The sequence below is a fragment of the Vicugna pacos genome, chromosome 20 (genome assembly GCF_048564905.1).
Source record: "Vicugna pacos chromosome 20, VicPac4, whole genome shotgun sequence".
Lineage (NCBI taxonomy): Eukaryota > Metazoa > Chordata > Mammalia > Artiodactyla > Camelidae > Vicugna > Vicugna pacos.
The window spans coordinates 24,283,817-24,307,090 of NC_133006.1; the positions used below are offsets into that span (position 1 = coordinate 24,283,817).

General features: G+C 44.5%; 1 long non-coding RNA gene across 1 annotated transcript; it reads left to right on the forward strand.

Annotated features, from left to right (window-relative positions):
- Positions 1-7,898: 7,898 nt before the first annotated feature.
- Positions 7,899-9,208, forward strand: LOC140687609 (uncharacterized). The gene is made up of 2 exons (XR_012062005.1): positions 7,899-7,987; positions 8,294-9,208. It is a non-coding gene; the product is annotated as an uncharacterized lncRNA (long non-coding RNA).
- Positions 9,209-23,274: the final 14,066 nt, after the last annotated feature.

Sequence of the window (23,274 nt, forward strand, 5' to 3'; positions counted from 1 at the left end):
AGCCTGGTAGCGGGGGTGGGTATAGCTCAGCGGTAGATGCTAAGAATGTGCAAGGTCCTGGGTTCAATCCCTAGTACCTCCATTAAAAAAATAATAATAAAAATAATTTTAAAAGAAAGAAAGAAAAGAAAGGCCTGGTAGGCTATATGCTATGAATTGAATTGTGTCTCTCCAAAATTCGTATATTGAAGCTCTAAACCCCAAAGGGACTATACTTGGAGATAGGGTCTGTAGGAGGTAATTAAGGTTAAATGAAGTCCTAATGGTGGGCCTTAATCTGATAGAATGGGTGCCCTCATAAAAGATGCAAGAGAGCTCTCTCTGCCCATGTGTGCATAGAGAAAACACCATATGAGCACACAGAGAGTCAGCAGCCACCTACAAGTCAAGAGAAGATGCCTCAGAATTAAACCCACCCTGCTGGCATCTTGACTTTGGCTTCCAGCCTCCAGACTCCAGAACTGTGAGAAATAAGTTTCTGTCATTTAAGCCACTCATTCTGATTCTGTGGTATGCTGTTTTGTAGCCCAAGCAGATTAATACACCATGTTAAGAATTTTGAACTCAACATCAAGAAAAGAAAAAAAGTTTTTAAATGGGCAGAGGACCTGAATAGACATTTTTTTCCAAAGAAGACATACAGATGGCCAAGAGGCACATGAAAGGATGCTCAACATCACTAACCAGGGAAATGCAAATCAAACCACACTTACCTCACACCTGTCAGAATGGCTATTATCAAAATGACAGCCAATAACAACTGTTGGCAAGAGTGTGGAGAAAACAGAACCTTGTGCACTGTTGGTGGGAATGTACATTGATGCAGCCACTGTGGAAAATGGTATGGAGATTCCTCAGAAAGTTGAAAGTAGAGCTACCATCTGATCCAGTATTCCACTTCTGGGTATGTATCCAAAGAAAACAAAAGCACTAATTTGAAAAGATATATGCACCCTCTGTGTTCATTGCAGCATTGTTTACTTGCCAAGATATGGAAGTAACCTATGTGGCCATCAATAGATGAATCAATGAAGATGTGGTGTATACCTGCGATAGAATATTATTTGGCCATAAAAAAGGAATAAAATCTTGCCATTTGCAACAATATGGATGAACCTAGAGGATATTATGCTCAGTGAAATGAATCAGACAGAGACAGACAAATGCTGTATAATTTCACTTATATGTGGAATCTAAAAAACAAAACAAATGAATAAACATAACCAAACAGAAACAGAGTAATAGACACAGAGAACAAACAGGTGGTTTCCAGGGTGGGGGCAGCGGGGTTGGAGGACAACAGAAGTAGGTGAGGGAGATTGAGGTACACAATGTACAAACTTTCAGCTACAAAATATATGTCACAGGTATAAATGTACCATGTGGGGAATATAGTTAATAATTATATAATATCTTTGTATGGTGACAGATGACAACTAGAATTCTCATGGTGATTGTTTCAAAATATAGAGAAATATCAAATCACTATGCTGGACACCAGGAACTAACACAGTGCCGTAGGTCAATTACACTTTGAAAATAAACAAACAAACTTATAGAAAAACAGATCAGATTTGCAGTTACCAGAGGTGGTGAGGTGGGAGGGGGGGAAATCAGACGAAGGTAGTCAAAAAGTAAACTTCCACTTAAAAGATAAATAAATACTAGGGATGTAGTGCACAGCGTGAGAAACATAATTAACACTATTGCATATTATATATTGAAAGCTGTTAGAGAGTAAATCCTAAGAGATCTTGTCACAAGGGAAAGCTTTTTTTCCTCAATTTCTTTAATGTGGTATCTATATCAGATGCTGGATATTCACTAAACCTACTATTGTAATCATTCCATGTTGTCTGTAAGTCAAATCATTGTGCTACACACCTTAAACTTGTACGGTGTGTACGTCAATTATATCTCAATAAAACTGGAAGAAAAAAATAAAAAGACTTTTGAGCATCTTCCTAAAAGTTGGTGCGAAGCCTCTGGGGCTTTAAGCTGGGAATAGACATGCTCACGCTCAGATCTGGGAAGGCTCACTGGCTGCAGTGTGGAGGAGGGATCTGAGCAGGGCAAGACAGGAAGAAGTGAGAGCAGGTCAGGGGTGGGTGTAGGCACCCAGGCTGGAGATGATGGAGGCTTGGAGCATGGTGACGTGGAGGTGAGGGCAAGCGAACAGACTGGAGAGACCTTCACAGGGTTAAATCAATGAGACCTGGGGACTAACAGAATGGGGGAGCGGCAACTGCAGAGACCCCCTAAGGCTCAGTGGAAAGAGCTCTGGGCTGGGAGTCTCGAGATCAAGGTTCTAACCCCAGATCTGACACCAATCAACCCCCCAATGGCTTTGGCCAAGTCACTTTACTGTCCTTCACTGCTTTTGTTTCTTCATCTTGTGGGAATAGATGGGGCCCGTTGAGCTTATGGTCCCACTCAATTTCTACTATCTATGATTCTACAAAGTAAATGTGTTACAAGGACAAAATAAAACAATGGTGTCATCTCCCCCAAGGTTTAGGGACCCTTCCTCTATGTGTTACTTAATACCATTGATCATCATATACTTAAAGATATATTAGAATATTCCATTTACTGGTCTGTCTCCTTCAAAATGCTGAGGGCTCCTTGAGGGCAAGAACTGGGTATTCTGGTATGGAACCAGGTTAGGCATATGGTAACTGATTCATTGTGATGCAGGAAAAACAGATGTGGGGCATGAGGAGGGCCGTGTCCCAGGCTTGGGCTGAGCCCCTAGAGCATGCCCCGCCAAGTGTGGGTCCTTGGCTTCATGCAGGAAAGAGTTCAAGAGCGAGCCACCATTGAGTAAAGGTAGATTTATTTGGAGATACATCAAAAGGCAAGAGAAAGGCCACAAGGTGTGGGGCTTGGGTGCTCAGGTTAGAGCAAAAGTAGGTACACACTCAGGAGACAGAGTGCAGGCCATCTCCAAAGGGCTCAGTGGCTTCATATGCTAATAAGTGGAAGGACCAGTCTAACTAGCCTGGGGAAGGGGCTGGGATTCCCAGGAAGTTGGCCATTTCCCACTCTTTGACCTTCGACCTAGCTTTGGGACTGTCATGGAGCCTGTGGGCATGTTATTCACCATGTTAATATATTACAATGGGCATAATATAATGAAGCTCAAGGTCTGCTAGAAGTCAAGTCTCCCACCATCTTGAGCCTCAAGGCCTACTGGGGGTTGAATCTTTCAGCATTCTGGTATTAATTGCTGTGTTATTCCTTGAATGGCTGTGCCCTGCCCCCTTCCTGTCTCAACTGGATCTGTGAAATCAAAGTGTTGAGAGGACAGACACATGGTTATTCAAGGGGGGCAACTTGGTGCCACGTGTTATGTGTTTTCTGTCTCCAGAAAACACAGGGTGGATCATGACCATCAGATGGTCATCTGAATAAACAAGAAAGCCAGTCATGGACCTTACAACAAGTAGCCAAGACAGACGTTAAATACACAAGGACAAAAATGATGGTTTATTTCTAGTTGTGGTGAGGGCTACAAGGAAAAGTACTGGGTACTGTGAATGTGTAATAGGGAGACCTAACTCGGGGGTAGAGGAAAGGTTTCTCTGAGAGAATGACATTTATGAGAACAAGGATGAGTTGATTGACTCATAGATCAAGGAAGAGAAGCTAGAAGGAAAGGGGGAGGGGGAGACAAGGAGAGACTTTTAAGTGGAAGGAATAAGCTTGCTTGAAGGCCAGAAGCAGGAAGGAATTCTGGTGAAGAGAAGACAGGAAGGAAACCCACCGGAATGGTAACATTAGCTAGATTGGGGTTGTGGAATTTTGGGTACTTTTTATTTTCCTTTGTATGTATACATTTTGCATTTCACAGATTTTCCACAACAAACACACGTTATTTTCATCATCAGAGGAGGGTGGGGAACATTGTTAGTTTAAACAAAATAATAAAGGATATGGGGAGAATGTCACGGAGGAGGGGGCACATTCCAAAGGGACTGGTGACTTAAGCAGTGAGTAATCCCTACGTGGGGGGAGGGGGAGCAACAAGAGCACATCAATGGATGTGCTGGAACAAAGGAGCAAGGGTGACTCACAAATGATACAGTTGAAGCTGGTCCACCAAGGTCCACGAAAGTAAGGCCGAGGAGTTGGAGGTGATATGAGAACTTGCAGGGAGCTACTTTCAAAGGGCGTATTAGCAGAGAGGATCAGGACAGGGAGAAACCAAGACAGAAGGACCCTAAGGGGTCCCTACAGGGATGGTGTGGGAGAGTGAGGTCCTGGTGAAGCCAGGCCTACAACATGGGGTAGATTTGGTCCTTTGTTACTTCCCAGGCATCGGGGCTAAGACTGCCCCATGCTTTCTACCCCCAGTTCGGAAGTGGAAACTGTGGTTTCTAAAGGTCCTTCCGGATCTGCAATCTCTGAGAAAGAAACTGCTGGCCTGAGGACATTTTTAAAGTGATAAAGTCAAAGATTGGTTTGAGAGGGGTGGGGGTGGCAGGGCACAGGCAGGATTTGGAAAATTGAGGCCTGATACAAGTTCTAACTAAGATCTGCTCCCACCCCCTCCTGATCTAGATAAGCACCCCTGCCACCCACACTGGATATTTGGCCAGCGTTTCCTTCAGAGGCTGTGAAGCATTTTGAGGGCTGGGATGTGTGCTGGAGAAGGGGTTGGAAATTGGCTCCCCTCTCCCCTCTGAGCTGGACCTACAGGAAATGCCTCAGCCACTTCCCTTCCAGGCTTTCACATATTCCCACGCAGTTACCTCAGATCAGCAACTGATCGCCTCACCTGAATTCTTCTTGGCATCTCCCATTCACCCCCTACTCCTGATATGGCTGCTGCCTGCTCAGAGATGAGCAAATTCGTCCTGGCCTTCTGCCCAGCCCGGAAGCCGAACACAGCACGAGGGTCAGTACCCTAGCCCTTGCCTGATCTCATGACAAAAGAGATGCAAAATCATAGTATTACTTTTTTTAAACGGAGGTACTGGGGATTGAACCCAAGGCTTCGCGGATGCTAAGCACGCACTCTACCACTGAGCTACACCCACCCCCTCTAAAATCGTATTAAGTGATGATATTAAATCACCATGTTAAATCTGTGCATCAAATGCAGGATTGGTCAGAAAGCAGCTGAGGGGTCTCTGTCCATGGCCCTGTAGTTGGCCCTGTGCTGCCATGAGGATGGAGGAGGCAGGGGTGCTGAAGAAACAATCCCAGCCCCTAGGAATTTCACTTGCTGTTTGGAGACATCAAGTTCTTAGTAAAAGTAGCTTCAAGCCAGAAGACCTGGGTTCATGTCACAGCTGAGCTCTTGTTAGCTGAATCATCCGAGGGGTAGCCCACTTACCCCTCCAAGCCCCTTAGTTCCTTCAGCTGTGGGATGGACAGGACAGGGAACTTAGGATCAAGTGATGCAGTGTGTGAGAAAAATAGACTTAAAAGGAGTATCCTCCTTCCACCAGTATCTACTGTGGGCCTATTACTGCCCAAACATTCAGGATATAAAGACAAAGAAGACAATAGGAGCAGGCCAGGCTCCTGCCCTCGGGAAGTCCCTCCAGTTGCTGTTGTCATTGATGACTGTTGAATCAACGGGGCCACTCATAAGAAGCAAATGAAGAGCTCCGACAGAGGGTGGAAGATTGTATTTTCCAAAGATGGATGCCCCTTCCTCCATGCTCTTCTTGTCCCGTGACTGACACTCCAGGGTGAAATCATGTTCCCTCCCCTTGAGTCTGGGTGGGGCTGTGGCTGCCGTGACCAATGGGGTATGGATAAAGCAACGCAGATTATGGAAAGAATACAGCTCCTGCCTGGTTCTTTCCCTCAGTAACCCAGCCACCATGCAAGAGAAGCCCAATCTAGACCAAGGGAGAAGAACTGAGACCCCCAGCATCCATGGCCAGACACATGAACGAGGCATGCTGCAGAAGGACGATTCTAGTCTCCAGCTTTTGAATCTTCCAGCTTCGACCCCAGACATTATGGAGTAGAGACTAGCCATCTGCTTCCCCACTGCACTGCACCCAAATTTTCGACCCACAGAACCCATGAACATAACAAAGGTGTTTCATGCCCGCTAAGTCTTGGAGTATTCCTTTAGGCAACATTAGATAGCCAGAACTTAGAGTAATTTTAGAACAAGCAGGAATGAAAGCAAAAGGTGCCCTAGAGGAGTTGAGTTAGTCTGAATGGAATGGCAGTAAATGTGGAAAGCATTACCAGCCCTGGCCATGTGGTTTCTAACCCTGTCCTGCTGTGAAACTGTTCCCCCAACGCCACTAACAACCTCCCAAATGACCAAAGACAAAAGCATCTCAACCTGTTCTCTATATTCATTCCCCTTCAACTTCTTCCCTTGACTTCTGGTCTTAATATAAATTCCACTACCACAAGGACATGCTTCTCCACTGATGTCTGCTTTGCTTTATTCATTGGTTCCTCTTCTCCCTCCCACCCTCCCACTATGCTGTGACCAACTTACTTTCCAAAGGCTTGCTGTCTATACATGGCCCTCAGAGAGCTCATCCTTTCTTGTTGAAACTATAACTTGTATGCCGGGGTCTCCTACGCTAGTATCTACATAACTAGTCTGATTCATCAACACGAACTCCTATCTTGCATCTCCCAGTTTCCCATTAGTCACATGCCAATACCTTATTTCTTTGCCACCTAGAACTCAACACACCCCAAAGAGTCCCACTATAATGGATGCTGTCTAGTTTTCACCCAAATCCTTTTTATCAGTTGGTCTACTCATCCCCCAGCTGCCGGAGATGTTGTCTGATAACCACAAACAGCTGTTCCCTTTTCTGGAGAACTGGTCTAGACCAAATGGGAGACAAGTCATCCTCCATTCCACACACTTTGGACAGACCTTGGCCAATGACTGCCTGATGCAGGGCTGCAAAACACCAGCCCCCTTGGATGGTGAAGGAGTGGACTCTGGTATGATTTGTGCTGAGATTCTCCCTGAGGACCCAGATTACAGCTTAGGTTCTTCCCCTTTGCCATCCTGTTTCCCTTACCCTCCTTCTCCTCCTCACATCAGTCCCTCGGACAAAAGTTCCATGCCAGGCTCTGCCTCTCAGTGACCCAACCTAAAACACCTCTCAAGGCAGGTTCATTCTGTTTACCTGTCTCTCGCTCGCCCCACCCTGAAACTCCCTATCACGTCAACCATCAATCCTAACGTACTTTCTAGCAAAGGCCTCTCAGATTTATTTCTTCCTCCTCATTCCCATGGCCCCTACATAATCGCTTCACACCTGGATTGTGAAATCAGTCTCCTCTCCTGACCTCCCTGCTGTTTCCTGTTTTTCCTCCCACCTCCAACAGGACTAGCACATAAATGCCAGATTAAAATCTCTTAAATGCCTTTGATCATACAGCTCCCTTACCCAAAGCTCAGTGCCTCCCATTTCTAATAGCACAAGATAAAGATTCCTTTGTCTGCTTTCCTGGACCCTCACTGAGATCTGGCCTCCACCTTATTTATTCAACATCATTTCCCAGTATCTCCAATTTTCTCTTCCAGCCAGCCCCTTCAAAGTTCCACAAACCACACTCATTCCCATCACACCAACCCCACTTCCCCTCTCTCCTGTACTTTCCTAAATCCTGCCCATCAAGGGAGGGACTGCCAGCTGTCTCCCAGTAGCCACCTGTAGGGTCAGGCCACTCAAGATGGCTGTTCTGCTCTCTGTACATTCCCCCCACTGCTCGACCAGTGCCTGCATCACCTACACCCTACTTGCATGATTGGCTTTCCTACATACTTGTCACAGACCCAGTAGTGATTGTTCTTATCAAAGGGACAGTAAGGGGTGTGCCCCTCTGCTGGTTTCCCTGGTAACCAATGAGCCAACCTGATGTCAATTTTCCCTATAACTCCTAACCTTCCCCTGACCTGGAGAGCAAAGCCTGACACCATGATCTGTCCTCTGTCAGCCGCACACGATGAGGAAACACTCTAGGACCTCGCTTCAGACATGTAAGATTCCGCCTCCATCAAACCACTGATGTTTCTGTTGCTGAATCCGGGCTCTTCGGTCTTGAGACTGAGCAAATACAGGGCTTGTGGGCCTCAGGGTACAGCCCACACCACCCTTCCCTTCTTAACAGTTTCCAGCTGGGCACATTGCTGCCTATAGTAAATGACACAAGCCTCCTTTGCAGCTGGAAATGGTTAAATGACTTCACTTCATCCTATTTCATATAAGCACAACTGCTGTGTATTACTTCTGTCAATGGACTGACAGGAAGGGATGTGTTTCTTTGTCCTTCTCTGTCCTACTAGCTGGAGTGTGGAGCCTGGGCAACCATCTTAGATGATGACGTGAAAAACCAGGTATTGAGGACATGAGACGACCAAGGAGAGCTTCCAGCCAAGCCTGATACACTGATCTCGAGCTAGACTTTGTTTCTGTCAGAGAGGATGAACATAGAGCTGGTAAACCACTGTCACTCACAGCTGAATCAAATCCTAACTGACACACATACTCAGCTTTTCTCAGGTAGCCATAACCAGCTCCTGTGGCTTGAAGCCAAAGAAATCCAAATGCTGAGGAATAAAGATAGAAGCTTTAGAAAAATTAAAGGAAGCTGAGCAAAGTGCACAGGGCTTTAGAAAGACATTTCTAAATCACTACTGGCACGGAAGTGGCTACAATTACATAAGGAGAGCCGGCAAGCCCAGTCAAAATGCAGGGCTGAATTTTCATGGATTGTATGCTGCAGGAATTATGGGCAGAGCTGACCTTATATAACTGAGTGTTAAGTAAGGTGGTGGAGCTGTACCATGGTTCTGCTCACCTTTTGTGAAGGAAAGAAAGGAGTGGACGCAGTGCTGTGCTGAGAAACGTTTAACCACTGCCTGGTGGCTGGGGGGAGTCTAATTAGCTGCATTTCCAATGTCCGGGGTGTAAATATTCTTATCAAGGTCAACTTCAAGCTACCAATGTTAAGTCAACTGGCTCACAAAATTTCCGAAAATATCACGATGGGCTCTTGTGAGCTGGTTTGAACTGGTGCAAGCCGGCTCCAACACACCCCGGGGAAGGGCTGAGAAGGCAATGAGGTAATGAACCTTACAAGGCACCAGGCAACATGTAAGAGGCATTTTGCAAACATTATCTTTCTTAATCCTTTTACTCACCTCTGAGAAGTAAGGCCAAACTTCCCCATCAATAAATCCTTCTGGGGAAGATTCCAATACAGGTAGATTTATTTTCGTATTTCTCGTCCACAACCTTGGAAGGTATGTTGGTCATTCCTGTTACGGATAATTAGAAAAAGCAGGGAATGGAGGTTAGGAAGAGAAAATGGTGTATCTCAGATATTTTCTGGGTTTTGACCATCCAGCAACCACTATTTCCTCCTCCTCTGATAATAGCCTTTGGATTCCTTGGGGAACTATCTAACCTGCGTGCAGCTCTTTTGAGCTGACACTTAAGGTATCCTTTCTTCTTCTGGGCCCTGCCTAAACCAGATTAATCAGACTCTCTCTGCTGGGGCTTTGAATGATAAATGTGAGTGTGAGGGACGGAAAAAAATGTGTTGTCATTCATTTTTTCAGCAGGTAGTGAGAGTAGGACTTGAATCCCGCTAGAGTCTCCGGGAGCTGCCCTGGTGCCTATGTTCCCTGAGCCTAGCTGTCTAGCCTTCCTTTGATTCTGTGAGCTATCTAGTATCCTCCCTTCATTCAACTTGTCTAAGCTAGCTGTAATGGGTTTCTGTGCCTTTAAACCAAAGAAATCCAAAAAGGAAGAAGGTAGAGGCTTTAGAAAAATTAAAGGAAGCTGAGGCAAAGTGCACAGGACTCTAGAAAGACATTTCTAAATCACTACTGGCAGGGAAATGGCAACGATTATGCAAGAAGCAGCTAGGCAAGCCCAGCCAAAATGCAGGGCTAGATTGTCATACATTGTACACCGCAGGAATTGTGAGCAGAGCTGACCTAGTATAACCCTGAGGGTTAATAAGGTGTTTGAGCTGAACCATCGGATGCTCATCACAGGGTAATTAAGGAAAGGCAACTAAAAACATTTCATATCTAAAGTATCCAAGTTACTCTGTGTTTCTAGAAATGTTCTGAAACATATGGGAGTAATTTTTTTTAATATGTTAATCATTTGGGTGGAGGACTCTTGGTCAGCATTTTATCTTCTAGAAAGTAAGATAAATTTACAATTATGTCATTTAAAACTATTAGTGGGAGGAGGGTATAGCTCAGTGGTAGAGTGTTTGCATGAGGTCCTGGGTTCAATCCCCAGTACCTCCATTAAAAATAAATAAGTAAATAAACCTAATTACCTCCCCCCTCCAAAAATAAAAAAAAATTAATTAAAAAGACACTTTCATTTGGGGGAAAAGAAAAACTATTAGCAATGGAGAGTCTGGTAGGTTTCTAGAAGAGAAGCCAGGAGTTGTATTTGGGTTTATGTGACTGATGGGCATTTCTGTTAGTTCTGTGCTTCAACCAAAATTTTCCCCATCACCTCTTCCTGCACTGATCACACTCTGCTCTGAATTCCTAGGGTGCTTACTTTCTGTCTCAACATTCCATTCATTTGACATTCAACACTGTGATCTGCTGGGTCTTCATATGAGGAAAAGTACTTGTTAAGTGCTAATACACCAAACAATTGTTAGTTATGTATGGGCACATGTTAGTGTGTTCAAGTATATGATATATTCATGTAAGTATATAGTATACATATATGTGTGTTTATTATGTACAGTTATAGTCACATACCTATTATATATTTGTCTCTTAGTTTCCCTTAACTAGGTTGTAGACTTCTTGAGGCTCATTTATCCATTTTTCTGCCTTCCACTGTTCAGAGTTGGAACACTTTTGACAGTCAATCTACTGATGATTTGAGTGCAGGGACAAGGCTCTCCCATCTCCCAAGTCTGTGGCAAAGTGCCCTGGATCAGTTTGTTTTGTGTGGCCTAGGACAGAAAAAAAATCAATGGTTTAGTTCCGCCTCCAGCCTCTTGTCTTCCTTTTCGCAGAAGTTTGGGTCATGGTTGTGATCAGAGACGTGTTTCCCTTTTTCAATGGTAGATTTCTGAAGAAGTGGTTTCTCATACTGACCTCTGCATGGGCAGTATGAGACATCATCTAACAAGAACTAACTGATCTTGACTATTGTAAAAGTGTTGAGAGCAAATGAAAGCCATCAGCCTATGATGAATTTTTTCACAGTGCAGCATTTCTCCTTCTCTCACCCCAACCACCAGCTAGCCCAGTGCTGTCCAATAGAACTTTCTGTGATGATGGAAAGTGGACTGAATCTGTGCTTTCCAATATGGTGATTAACCCCTGACCACCTGTGGTTACTGTACACTTGAAATGTGGCTCATGCAAATGAGGAACTGAAGCTTACCTTTTGTGTAATTTTAACTAATTAAAATTTAAATAGCCACATGCTCCCGTATGGAGCAACACAGAGCTAAATTAAGAGAATCTGGGTCTTTTTATTCATGCATTCACTCATCACTCAACCAAAATCTATTGAGTACCTAATATACGTTAGGCACAGTACTCAGCCCTGATAGGGGGCTCAATGACTAGTCTCTCGCAAATCCCAGACTCCTAATTTATGCCTCCCTATCCCCTTTACTAACCGTAGGCTTGTTTTCTATGTCTGTGAGTCTGTTTCTGTAACAAATGATTTAAAAAAAAAAAATTGTGGGGGGAGGAGGTAGTTAGGTTTATTTATTTACTTAATGGAGGTACTGGGGATTGAATCCGGGACCTCGTATGTGCTAAACATGTGCTCTACCACCGAGCTATACCCTCCCCCCATAACAAATAACCTTTTGAGATGACCTCAAGACCTTTATGTGTCTTCTGTTTCCACCACATACTCTTGAGAAAATTAGCTGGAGGAGATTTCTTAGGCAAGTTTCACCCTGCAGATGTCCTTACCTCCCTGACTTCCCCTGCTGGATTAGGATCCTTGTCTGAGCTAGAGACAGCTCCCAAGGGCTGGCAAGAGGCCAAAGATATGACCTGAGGTGAGAATGCATGACTGGGCTGCCCAGCAAGATTATTCTACCCTGGGGCATGTGTGCGTAACCCATTCAGAATTTGAAAGTGAGACCCAAGTGAGGACACAAACATCAGAGCAGTGTAAAACCCCAAAGACACAAAGAGCTAGGGCAGTGAGCTGAATGATAACATTAATAATGAGAATTGTTGAGAGGCAGGAAAGCATACAGGTTGGTGGCTCTTTCTCTGGAGCCAAACTTCCTGGAATTCAATCCCAGTTCTACCCCATGCTGCCGTGCAAAGCTTCTCTGCTGTCTCCTTACCCGTGAGATGATGTTGTAAAGGCCCTCCCTCTTCTCAGAGACTTACCACGAAAAGTAAATTAATTAGAACATAAAAATGAATCCAAATGAGCTGGCTCCAGGGTCCACTCTATGACCAATGCGGAGTGCTGCTGGATTTTAGAATGAGGCAAAGGGTTCAAATCTAACTCCTACTATGTAATCTTGAGAAAGGGAGCTTCCTCGTGGAACCTCTCATTCTCCTTATCCGTAAAATGAGGATACAGACAATGATAATAGTGGGGGTTTTATATATGAAATAGATAACCAACAAGAATGTGCTGTATAGAACAGGAACTATACTCAGTATCTTTTTTTCTTAATTTTGTTTTTTGTTGATGTGTAGTTGATTTACAATGTTAGATTCAAGTGTACAGCAAAGCAATTCAATTATACATATACATGCATATGTATATATATTTTTCAGGTTCTTTTCCATTATAGATTATTATAAGAAATTGAAATCTAGAAAAAGAAAGGCACAAATTAACTTATTTACAAAACAGAAGCAGACTCACAGACATAAAGAACAAACTTATGGTTACCAAGAGGGAAAGGGGTTGGGAAGGGATAAATTGGGAGTCTGAGATTTGCAAATACTAACTACTATATATAAAATATTTAAAGAGCAAATTTATACTGTATAGCACAGGGAGCTATATTCAATATCTTGTGGTAACCTATAATGAAAAAGAATATGAAAATGAATATATGTATGTATATGTATGACTGAAACATTATGCTGTACACCAGAAATTGACACAACATTGTAAACTGACTATACTTCAATAAAAAAGAATGCAAATTTTAAAAAATAACAAAAATAAAGAAATTGAATATAGTTCCCTGTGCTATACAGTAGGTCCTTGTCGCAGTATCTTGTAATAACCTATAATGGAAAAGAATGTGAAAAAGAACATACATATAACAAATCACTTTGCTGTACAATTGACACTAACAGAACATTGTAAATCAACTATGGGTGGCCCTTGAAACTGCTGTGGACTCCTAAGGACGTGACATGCCAGTTCTTCAGGATACAGATTGCTGGATGCCAGCCCATCCCTGTCCCCTGAGGTAACCCATCTGTGAACCTGTTCTCTAACAAGGAAAACATCTTGACTTGGCAGATTCAATGTGGGAACTTACAACAGGGACGTTTTGGTGCAGCCTCCTTAAGACAGTCCTGTTAGACTGTAAAATGGTAAACCGCTTTGGGAAACAGCCTGGCCATTTCATATAAAGTTAAATCTATTCTGAGTTATACTAATCCTAGATATTTACCCAAGGGAAATGAAAACACGCGTCCACAAAGAGTTCTATATGATTGTCCATGGCAGTTTTATTCATAATAGCCAAAACCAAGGGAAAAAAATGTCCATCAATGGTGAATGAATAAGCCAACTGTAGCATATTTATACAATGAAATACTATTCAGAAATCAAAAGGAAAGAGCTCCTGATTCATGCAAGAACACAGATGAATCACAGAAATATTACACTGAGCAAAAGAATCCAGACACAAAAAGAGTGCCTGCTACTATAGTTTTATTTATATGACATTCTAGAACAGGCAAAACTACAGGAACAGAAATCAGATCGGTGGTCACTAGGGGCTCAGAGTGGAGAGAGAGTATTGACTCCAAAGGGGCATGAGGAACTTTCTGGGGCAATGGAAATATTCTACATCATGATTATGGTGGCATTTATAGAACTACATGAGTTTGTCCAACTTCATCAAACTGTACTCCTTAAAAGGATGGGTTTTACCGTATATAAGCTATACTTCAATATTACCTGGCTTTAAAAATATATATAATAACACCAAGCACTGACAGGATGAGCACATCCCACAGGGATGGGTTGAGAATATCCAATTTATACATTTCTTACTGATCTTCTCCTCCTCCTCCTCTTCCACCTCCTCTTCCTCCTCCTCTTACTCCTTCTTTAGTTCACTTCTCCCTTTTTTTTAATTGAAGTGTAGTTGATTTACGATGTTGTGTTTGTTTCTGGTGAACAGACATAGTGATTCAGTTATACATACATATGTTCTGTTTGGGGGAGGAAGGTAATTAGGTTTGTTTATTCTTTTTTTTAATGGAGGTACTGGGGACTGAACCGAGGACCTCATGTATGCTAAGCACACACTCTATCACTGAGCTATACCCTACCCTCCTCATGTTCTTTTTCATATTCTTTTTCATCATAGGTTATTACAAGCTGTTGAATATAGTTCCTTTGATTTTCTTTACTGACAGTAAATGCTGACAATTTAATAACTTTGGAGGCCTTGTCAAAAGGTCCCTGGCATCAAAATGGCTGCATCATAATGCCATATGAGCTTCTAGGCAACCAGAGAGGTCAATAGACAAATGTCTATAATATACTGTGTCTGGTGCTTCAAGAGATTTCTATACAAAGTAGATGGACTAATTCTGCATAAAGGAGTCATAGGCAGGGTTTTCCAGGAGGATGGAGAGGAAACAGCATGTGTTAATAGTCCAACGCATAAGAGTTTGGCATGAATGAGAAAAAGTACAACCCATACGCAGTGCCCTATCTCGGCGCAGGGAAAGCAATGGGGAACTTGAAAGAGAAGCCTGTAAAGTTGCCTGGGTTCAGTTTAGGAAGCCACTGTCTGCCCCACTGGAGTTTGGAGGCACTAAAGCTAGTAACCCAGACACTGACTTGATCAGGTCCCTGGGGAGGCACAGAAGTTGGCCTGGAGGGAATAAAGTCAGGAAGTCTCTGTGGCCCAACCTTGTGATCATTTCTGTTGAAATAAAGTGTGCCTTTCTGGTAGCGGATTGTTCTGAATACCAAAAGTAGGTATTCTGATTGTTCTGAATACCTTAAGTAACTAGGTAACTAGGTTATATGAGCCCTGAGGGTGGCTCACCTGCCCAGAACTTTGGGACCCTCTGTTTCTTTCCTGAGCTGGGGAACCCTGGCTCTCAAGCAACCTCATCACTCAGGCTGCCAGGGTCAACACCAGTCACTGTGTTTGGGAGATGCAAACCCACGTAGTCAGGTCTGCAGTGGAGAAGATCATCAGTGCAAAGGGATGCATGTTATTTTCAGCCTCCCCTTGGGAGCAATCCCTTTCCATGAGTGGGATTTCCAACCCGGGGAAACAACTGACCAATAGTCTGGAAAGAGAAACTGTCATAAAAGGGCCAGGGCTGCCCAGAGCCGGGATGACGGTAGCATGAGGTTCAGACACTTGAGGGAATACGTGAGGTGATGGAGAGAGAACATGAGGGAAAGCAGGGCCACCATCCAGCCAGGCCCAGCTTCCTTTTTCATGAGCTCATGGTCAAAGCCAGGCCAGACCAGGAGGGTGCCAGCAATTGAGTGAGCTTGTTTTTTCCCTAACTTGGTTCTGAGTCACACAGGGCATCTATCCTTCCCAGAAAACCGCCTCAGGGCTCACCCCCTGGCAGCCGGTCAAGCTCCAGTCTTAACACGCGATCCCCACTCTGCAGGCTGGGAGTTGGAAGCAGGCCAGCCCAGAGCACCGGCCCTGCCCCTCGGCCTCGCTGGGAGGGACCTGGGCCCCTCCTAACCTTCAAAGAAAAGTGCCTATGGCCTCAGCTTTGGAAATAGGAAAGAGGCACGTCTTACTTTTGAACACACAGGGGACGCTACTGAATCACAGAGCTCCAGGGGAGGGAGGCTTATTCAAGAGCCTTTAATCTATGCCCTAGACTTTACAGATCTACTCATTCATAAATGCAGGGTGTCTGAAAAGGCAGGACAAAAGGGGAAATACTTTATTTGTTGTACTTCCTGCTTCCCCTCCCCCATGATTCTGCTTTGAATTAAATCTCAATCATATTCTCCAGTGCTGATTGTTGGAGCTGTCTACAGAGAGTTTCCCACATGAACAACTCTAATGTTAATTGAAGAGCCCTATGTTTCTAGTCTTTTCAGGCAGCCTGAATTGATCTAGACAAGGAAAACTGAACAATGAGCAAGGTGGATAGAGTCCTGCCCTCAAGGAGTTATAATCTGATGGGAAGGAAACTGGCCAGAGGAAGGAGCCACTACACTGGGGTCCTAGGAAGCCAGTTTTGGCACAAGGACAGGGATTCTGGGACCTTTTCCCAGCTCCCTGCTCTCAGCAGCCTCCTGGGAAGTTAGACTGAACTGGGCTGAGCTGAGCTGAGCTACATCCAGGACAGGGGTTAACCATGTTCTTTTGTGACCTTGCTTTGGGGCTCCAGGCACCCTTGCCATAATTTTGCGTCAGGGAAAATGGCCAGAACCTGATCTTGGCCGTCCTCAGGCCCAAATGAAAGTATTTGGGGGTCATTTATTAATTTGCTATTAAGAACTCACCACCACCATCCCGCCCCCACGCCCCACCATGCTTCTGGCAAGAATTGTTCTGGCTAGAATGTGTGTGTATGGGGGTCAGAGGAAGGATATTGAAAATCATTAGCATTGGTTGAACAAGAACTAGGAATGCAGAAGTCTCTGCTTCTTTGGGGAAAAGAAAAAGCCACGAAACCTGCCTGAACTGGAGAAGGAGGGAAGGGAGGATGAAAAGAGAAAGAGAAATTGTGTCTCCTGATGATCTTAGCATGTGGAGGCTGTTTCCTCATCCTGGTCGCCGACTCCCGGGTCAGTTCACTGCTGCCCACATCTGCTCCAAAGCAGCCCCTCTTCCCAGAATCGTAATAATGGCCACCGAAGAAAAGGCACCTACTTTGTGTCTATTCATATTCTTAATCTTTGCAAAGACCTTAAGGCCAATTGGCCCCCATTTCAATTAAGGAAATGTTTTCAGAGAAGTTAAGTAGCTGGCCCAATACCTTGTAGTTGATAAGTAACAGAGCTGGGACTTAAACCTACTTTCCTCTAAAATCTGTGAAATAAAATTCATAGTTTGAGGCAAGACAAGAAAAAATTAAAAATAAAAATTTTTTGTCTACCCTTTGGCTTCCTCTCTTTCAACACTGTGCAATGGATATCTGCCTTATGCATAGACCAAACCTGCCCCATCGGCAAGAACACCTGGTCAAACAACAAGACAACGCCTCAGAAGATAACATTCCTTCCTGGTCTTGTGAAGGGTCACATGATGACACTTAGATCTGGACTGTGTAAACTGTCAGTAATACATCATTTGATGTACAGCCTTCTGTCTCAAAAAACTTCTACAAATGTGCTCCTGGGTTCAACAGTTCTCAGAGCTTTCTGAGGTGCTTTTCCCGGGTTATAATCCTCAAATTTGGCTCGAATAAAATTTTCCATTTCTTTCTTAGATTGACAGGTTAATTTTTTGTCAACACACCACTAGATGATCATACACTCTTTTTGCCACCCCACGTTTCCTTTTGACCTCAACCCATCTCAACCAGTAGTCATTGAGCATCTACTAATTGCCAGGTTCAGCTAAGAGCTTTCAGTTTTCATCCCTGACCCCAAGAACCAGGCTCCATCCCTCTGTCTCTGCTTCCCTTTCACAGAAACGCCCACTCCCAAATATCTGTCTCCCTCTCTCCTGCCCATTCTGGCTCCTTCCCATGACCTTTGTCCCCTGTTCTAGCCTGTGACTAGCAATACAGCAGTATTTCAGGTGGGGTGGTGGGCATGACTCACTCTTATGTCACTTATGAAGGGTGAGGGCCAAGGCTTTGCCATCTGCCACCTGGACAGGTACTCCTGATTCAATGGCAGATCACCCTGACCCACAGCTGAGCATCCCCCAATATCCTCTCTGAAGAGGAAGTGTAGGGGCCTCTGAAGAGTCAAAGAGACACAGCTGGATAAACAGACGCCTCTGGGGTTGAGGGGTAGCTCCTCAGAGGAGGTGGCTTTAAGAATATTCATTAAGGGACACTTGTATACAGTTGGTGGGAATGTAAACTGGAGCAGCCACTGTGGAAAACAGTATGGAGGTTCCTCAAAGCCTGAAACTAGAGCTACCATATGATTCAGCAATTCCACTCCTAGGTATATATCCAAATAAAACAAAAACACCAATTTGAAAAGATACATGCACCTCAGTGATCATAGCAGCATTATTTCCAATTGCCAAGATATGGAAGCAACCTAAGTGTCAACAGATGAATGGATAAAGAAGATGTGATATGTATACTCAGTCATAAAAAAGAATGAAATTTTGCCATTTGCAACAATGTGGATGGATCTAGAGAGTATCATGCTTAGTGAAATCTCAGACAGAAAGACAAGTACTCTATATTATCACTTATATGCAAACCTAAAAAATTAAATATATATGTATATAATAATATATATAACAAAACAGAAACAGACTCACAGACATAGAGACCAAACTAGTGGTTACCAGAGGGGAGAGGTAAAGGGAAGGGGCACGACAGGGGTATGGGATTAAGAGATACAGGTTACTACGTGTACAATAGTTAAGTGACAAGGGTATATTACATAGCACAGGGACATACAGCCATTATTTGTAATAATTTTAAATGGATTATAACCTATTAAATTGTTGAATCACCATGTTGTATACTGGAAACTTATACAATACTGTAAATAAACTATACTTCATTTTAAAAATATTTATTTATTAAAGCCCCTACTAGGTCAAAGGCCAAGGACTAGAGAAACCACAGAGATACCACGAGGACAAGGGCGGATGTGGTCTTGTATACACGTGGAGATGATATTCCAGTGGGGGACACACACAACATCAAAAAGTAAACAAATGCATAAAATGGTTTCTTACTGTGGTGAGCCTTAGGAAGAAAACAAACAAGGGGCTAAGAGAGAGATTAGTAGGAGGTCAGAACACAGGTCAAGGAAGGGAATGAAGGAAACATGGTGATCTCGGGCAGATGGGGAGGAAATGAGGGCTGGAACGGGAAAGCGGCAAAAGTCTTTCCCCAGGATTAGGGCAGTGAGAACCGGTGCAGCTGTTGGTCCCACCCGCTGGCCCTTTCTGGCCTTAAGTCACTCCTCATCCCTCACCCCCGCACCCTTTCATTGGCTTAATGATTCACTCTCAACTTTCCCCAGTTTCCTGTGTGGCAGGGAGGGGCAGAGCCTTGGCGCTCCGAGGGTCCCAGGAATGGGAGTGGGATTGGTTGAGAAGGAATGGTGAGCCATCTGGGCTCTCTGCTTCTTCTCTTGGTCCCACTCTGGCCTTGTCACAAATAAAGTTCTCTCTGTGCCAGGAGGACAGTGAGGATAACTAGGTCCAGCTGGAAGCCAAGCTCCAGATGTGGGAGGTAGTGCGAAATGGGAGCCTGACACCCCCTTCATTTCCCCTCCCCTGCCTAATGCCCTGGAGAAATTTTCCATCATAAACAAGTTATGCAGTGCTGACCTTGGGTGCCTTGCCCCCTCTCCCACCAAGCAATTTTCTTCCATCTTCACTATCTTCCCCCATCACCAGTTTATGTCTGTGTGAGCCTGTGGGCCTGTCCACACATGTAAATCGACCCGTATTTATGTTGATCGCTGTGTGGTGTGCAGGTGGCCTTGGCTTAAGGGTGGAGGTAAGTGTGTAGTCTTACTGGGCTTGGGTGTAAAAGGCAGGTGTGGGAGAGGACTGTGCCTTTGTTTGTAAAGGAGATGTGTTTTATGCCTCATCAGGAAGAAGTGTGTAATGCTGAAAAATTCTCAAGCGTTTAGACAGGAGTAGTGGGTGTAAAATGAAGCAACATATAAGTCCAGGAAGCAATAGTGTATATAGTATTTATGACGATAATATGTCTCTTTATAACCCAGTTGTGGGCTGTCTCCTTATGTACATGTCCACACATCCTTGGTTGAGAAATGCCTTCAAGGGTTCCTTGTTTGGTGTCTGTGTGAGACTTGTCCCATTTTCTCTTTTTTGGGGGGGGGTGTTAATTAAGTTTATTTATTTATTTATTTTTAATGGAGGGACTGGAGATTGAACCCAGGACCTCGTGCATGCTAAGCATACGCTCTACCACTTCAGCTATACCCTACCCCCTCCTCAGCTTTTCTTATGATGTTGTAAATTTGGATGTGTGATTTGAAGGAGTGTATGTATGTCTCAAAAGCTTGGGTTGATCTAGCCAGTGTGTGAAGACTATATGTGCAGTTACCATTCTGCATTTTCATCTTTTATCTATCAAGATTATGGAAAAACTCCTACATGCAAGACAGATTGCAAGATTCTACAGAAGACACAAAGACATGTGACAGAGCCTCTAATGGAAGAGGTCATACATGTGCTCGTCCTGAGCACCAGGCATAAATGTGATCTGGTGCAAGGCTCTGTGCCAGATGCATCCCACATCTAAGGAGTTAGCTCTGACCCCTCCATCCTCTTGCTGTCAGCAGCCCTCCTCCACACTCCCTGACCCTAATGATATCCATCTTATCACTAAATCCTGGTCATCTTATGCTACGAATGTTTCTTAGAGACATCCCTTCTCTTGGTTCCCTGTGTCACAGCCCATTTCAGAACCTTGCTTCCTTCTACCAGAACCTCTCTAGTAGTATACTGTCTCTGCTTCAGTGTCTCCCCATCCAGGGCATATTTTTCATCCCACTCAATTCCCAGCTTTGAACTTGCCCTCCTTTGATGTCACCTTATGACCCACAAGCTCCCCAGTCTAGAGTCAAACCCAGTCTCCTGGCCTGCCAGCCAAGCTCTCCCCACTGCCCAATTCCTTTCCAGCCATCATCACTTTCCACTGTTGTTGAACCCCAATTTGCATACCTGATGCACACTGAGGGCAAACTAAAATGTCAGAGTCAAGCAGAGAAAGATTTTTTGCAAGCACCAAGCAAGGAGAAGGGGCAGTTTGTGCTCAAAACCCCAAACTCCTGATAGGTGATGGGGAAGAGTTTTTAAAGGCAAAATTTGAGGTGAGGGCAGCAGGGTATGTGACTCTCTTCTGATTGATTGGTGATGAAGTAACAGGACGGTGTTCCAGAAATCTTGTGCTCAGCATGGAGTTGCCCTCCTCCACCGGTGGGGGCCTTAGTTCCTGCAGAAGAACTCAAAGATATTATGTATCTTTCATAAAGGGGAACCAGTCCTTTATCTGCACTATTATTTCTTGGCTGTTCCTCTTTGTTTTTGCATTCTCTTCCTTCCCTTATTAGTAAGAGTTGGAATCTACTCTGGAACCCAGGGAAAGTCTAGGAGGCTGAAGTCTTTTTCTGAGGGCCCCACAGGGTCCTGATGGGTTTCACCACTACTCCTTTACGGGAAACTTACCCTGAGATTGTTTTTCTTGTGATTCCCCAAACACATCCTGTACTTTTCCAGCTCAAGGCCTTTGCTGATTCCATTCTCTTTCTCAGTCATCTTCCACATCTGACTGTGTGGTATCCCACCCACTATTCAAGGTCATCTCCAATGCCATTCTTCCCTGAAGCCTCGCCTGACTCTTTGCTTGTTTTGTTTGGTTTTCTTTTCTTTTCTTTTTCTTCTTTTTTATGGGGGGGGGATAATTAGGCTTATTCATTGATTTCTGCTTGGAGGAGGTACTGGGGATTGAACCCAAGACCTCTTGCATTCTGAGCCTGTGCCCTACCACTTGTGCTATACCCTTCCCCCTCATCTGATTGATTAGACAGACAGGAACAGTAGCTCGACTAGGTCCCCCAACACTTAGTCTTCTGTTTTCTTGGAAACTGTGGTGCCCACTGTTTCTGGCTGGTGGCTCTCAGCAGCATACACACTGAAACCCACCTCAGTATTCTCTACGGGACCTTTTAAACAGGGTGCCTTGCCCCGGTGAATGCTCAAAAGTTGTTAAATTCTGTGCCATGAGCAGCTGTTTCTAAGGCAGTTAGGGAGAGGTGTCAATTTCTCTTGAGTTATTATCATCGCATTTGCCTAATGTCTCATAGTTTAAATGTTCTTTTTGTAAGTTTTGATAGTTGATTCAGACCATGGGGGACAAAAAGGAGGTGGCTGCTAACTTCTTGCCTTGGTATTTTGTGGTCCTCTGCTCCAGGCATGTATCAACATTTCTGTACATTGCTGGGTTGCCCCTGTGCCATCTCTGCACCTTTGTTCCGTGTGTGTGAAGTTCATAATGAAGGGGAATATGGCAGAATAGGCCACCCTACAATGTGCACTTTGGCATGTGGATTATTTTGAGCTGAAGGCAGTCAAGACCCAGCAGACTCAGGAAAAGCGTTTTACCTCTCCCTTAACTGCCTACATAATTTAAGTAGGGGACCTGGCCCAGAGAGAGATGCTTGGCAGGGCAACCATTTAATTACCCAACACCTGCTCTTCTCAGCCTTCTGTCAAGTACCCACCTCCCCTTCAAGCTCCAGGCCCGAGTCTCATTCCTTAGCTCAGGAAGGTATATAAGCGTCAATTGCCAGACCGACTTTGAGTCTTAAGTCTTCATGGGCTCCTGCAAGTCTGCAATTAAATGTTTTTTCCAGTTACTCTGTCCTGTATCAATTTAATTATTAGACCAGCCAAAGAAACTAGAATAAAGAAGGGGAAATTTTTCTGCCTCTACAAGGTGGTGTGTGTGTGCGTGCGCTAAAGCAGGCAGGGTTCTCTGTGTGCTAGTGTGTTTGTTTCTCTTAGGCTTCATGGCTATTTCTGTAATGACTTCTCTCTTACACTGTGTGTTTTCTGTGTCCCTACAAATGTCTGAATGTGTGTGTGTGTGTGACTGGTTCCTGGACTTAGCTGGTCAGTGTTGCACCAGGGTGGCCAGACTTCCTTCTGTAAGCTGTCCTGCCTCCCAAAGATGGGGCTTGTGGCAGAAACACTTCAAACGGTCTGTGGGCCCCTCTCCAGCTGCCACATGTCCCGACATGTGCCCGCAGCCCGGGATTTCACCCGCCTCCACTCACAACTCACACAACACATACTTGACCGCCTACCGTTGCGCTGGCCAAGTCTCCACCCCCATCTTTGCTTAATCTTCGGAATTTCCAGCCGGCCAGCCAACCGCTCCCAGCCGCGGGTGGAGTTGAGAAGGACCCGCCCAGT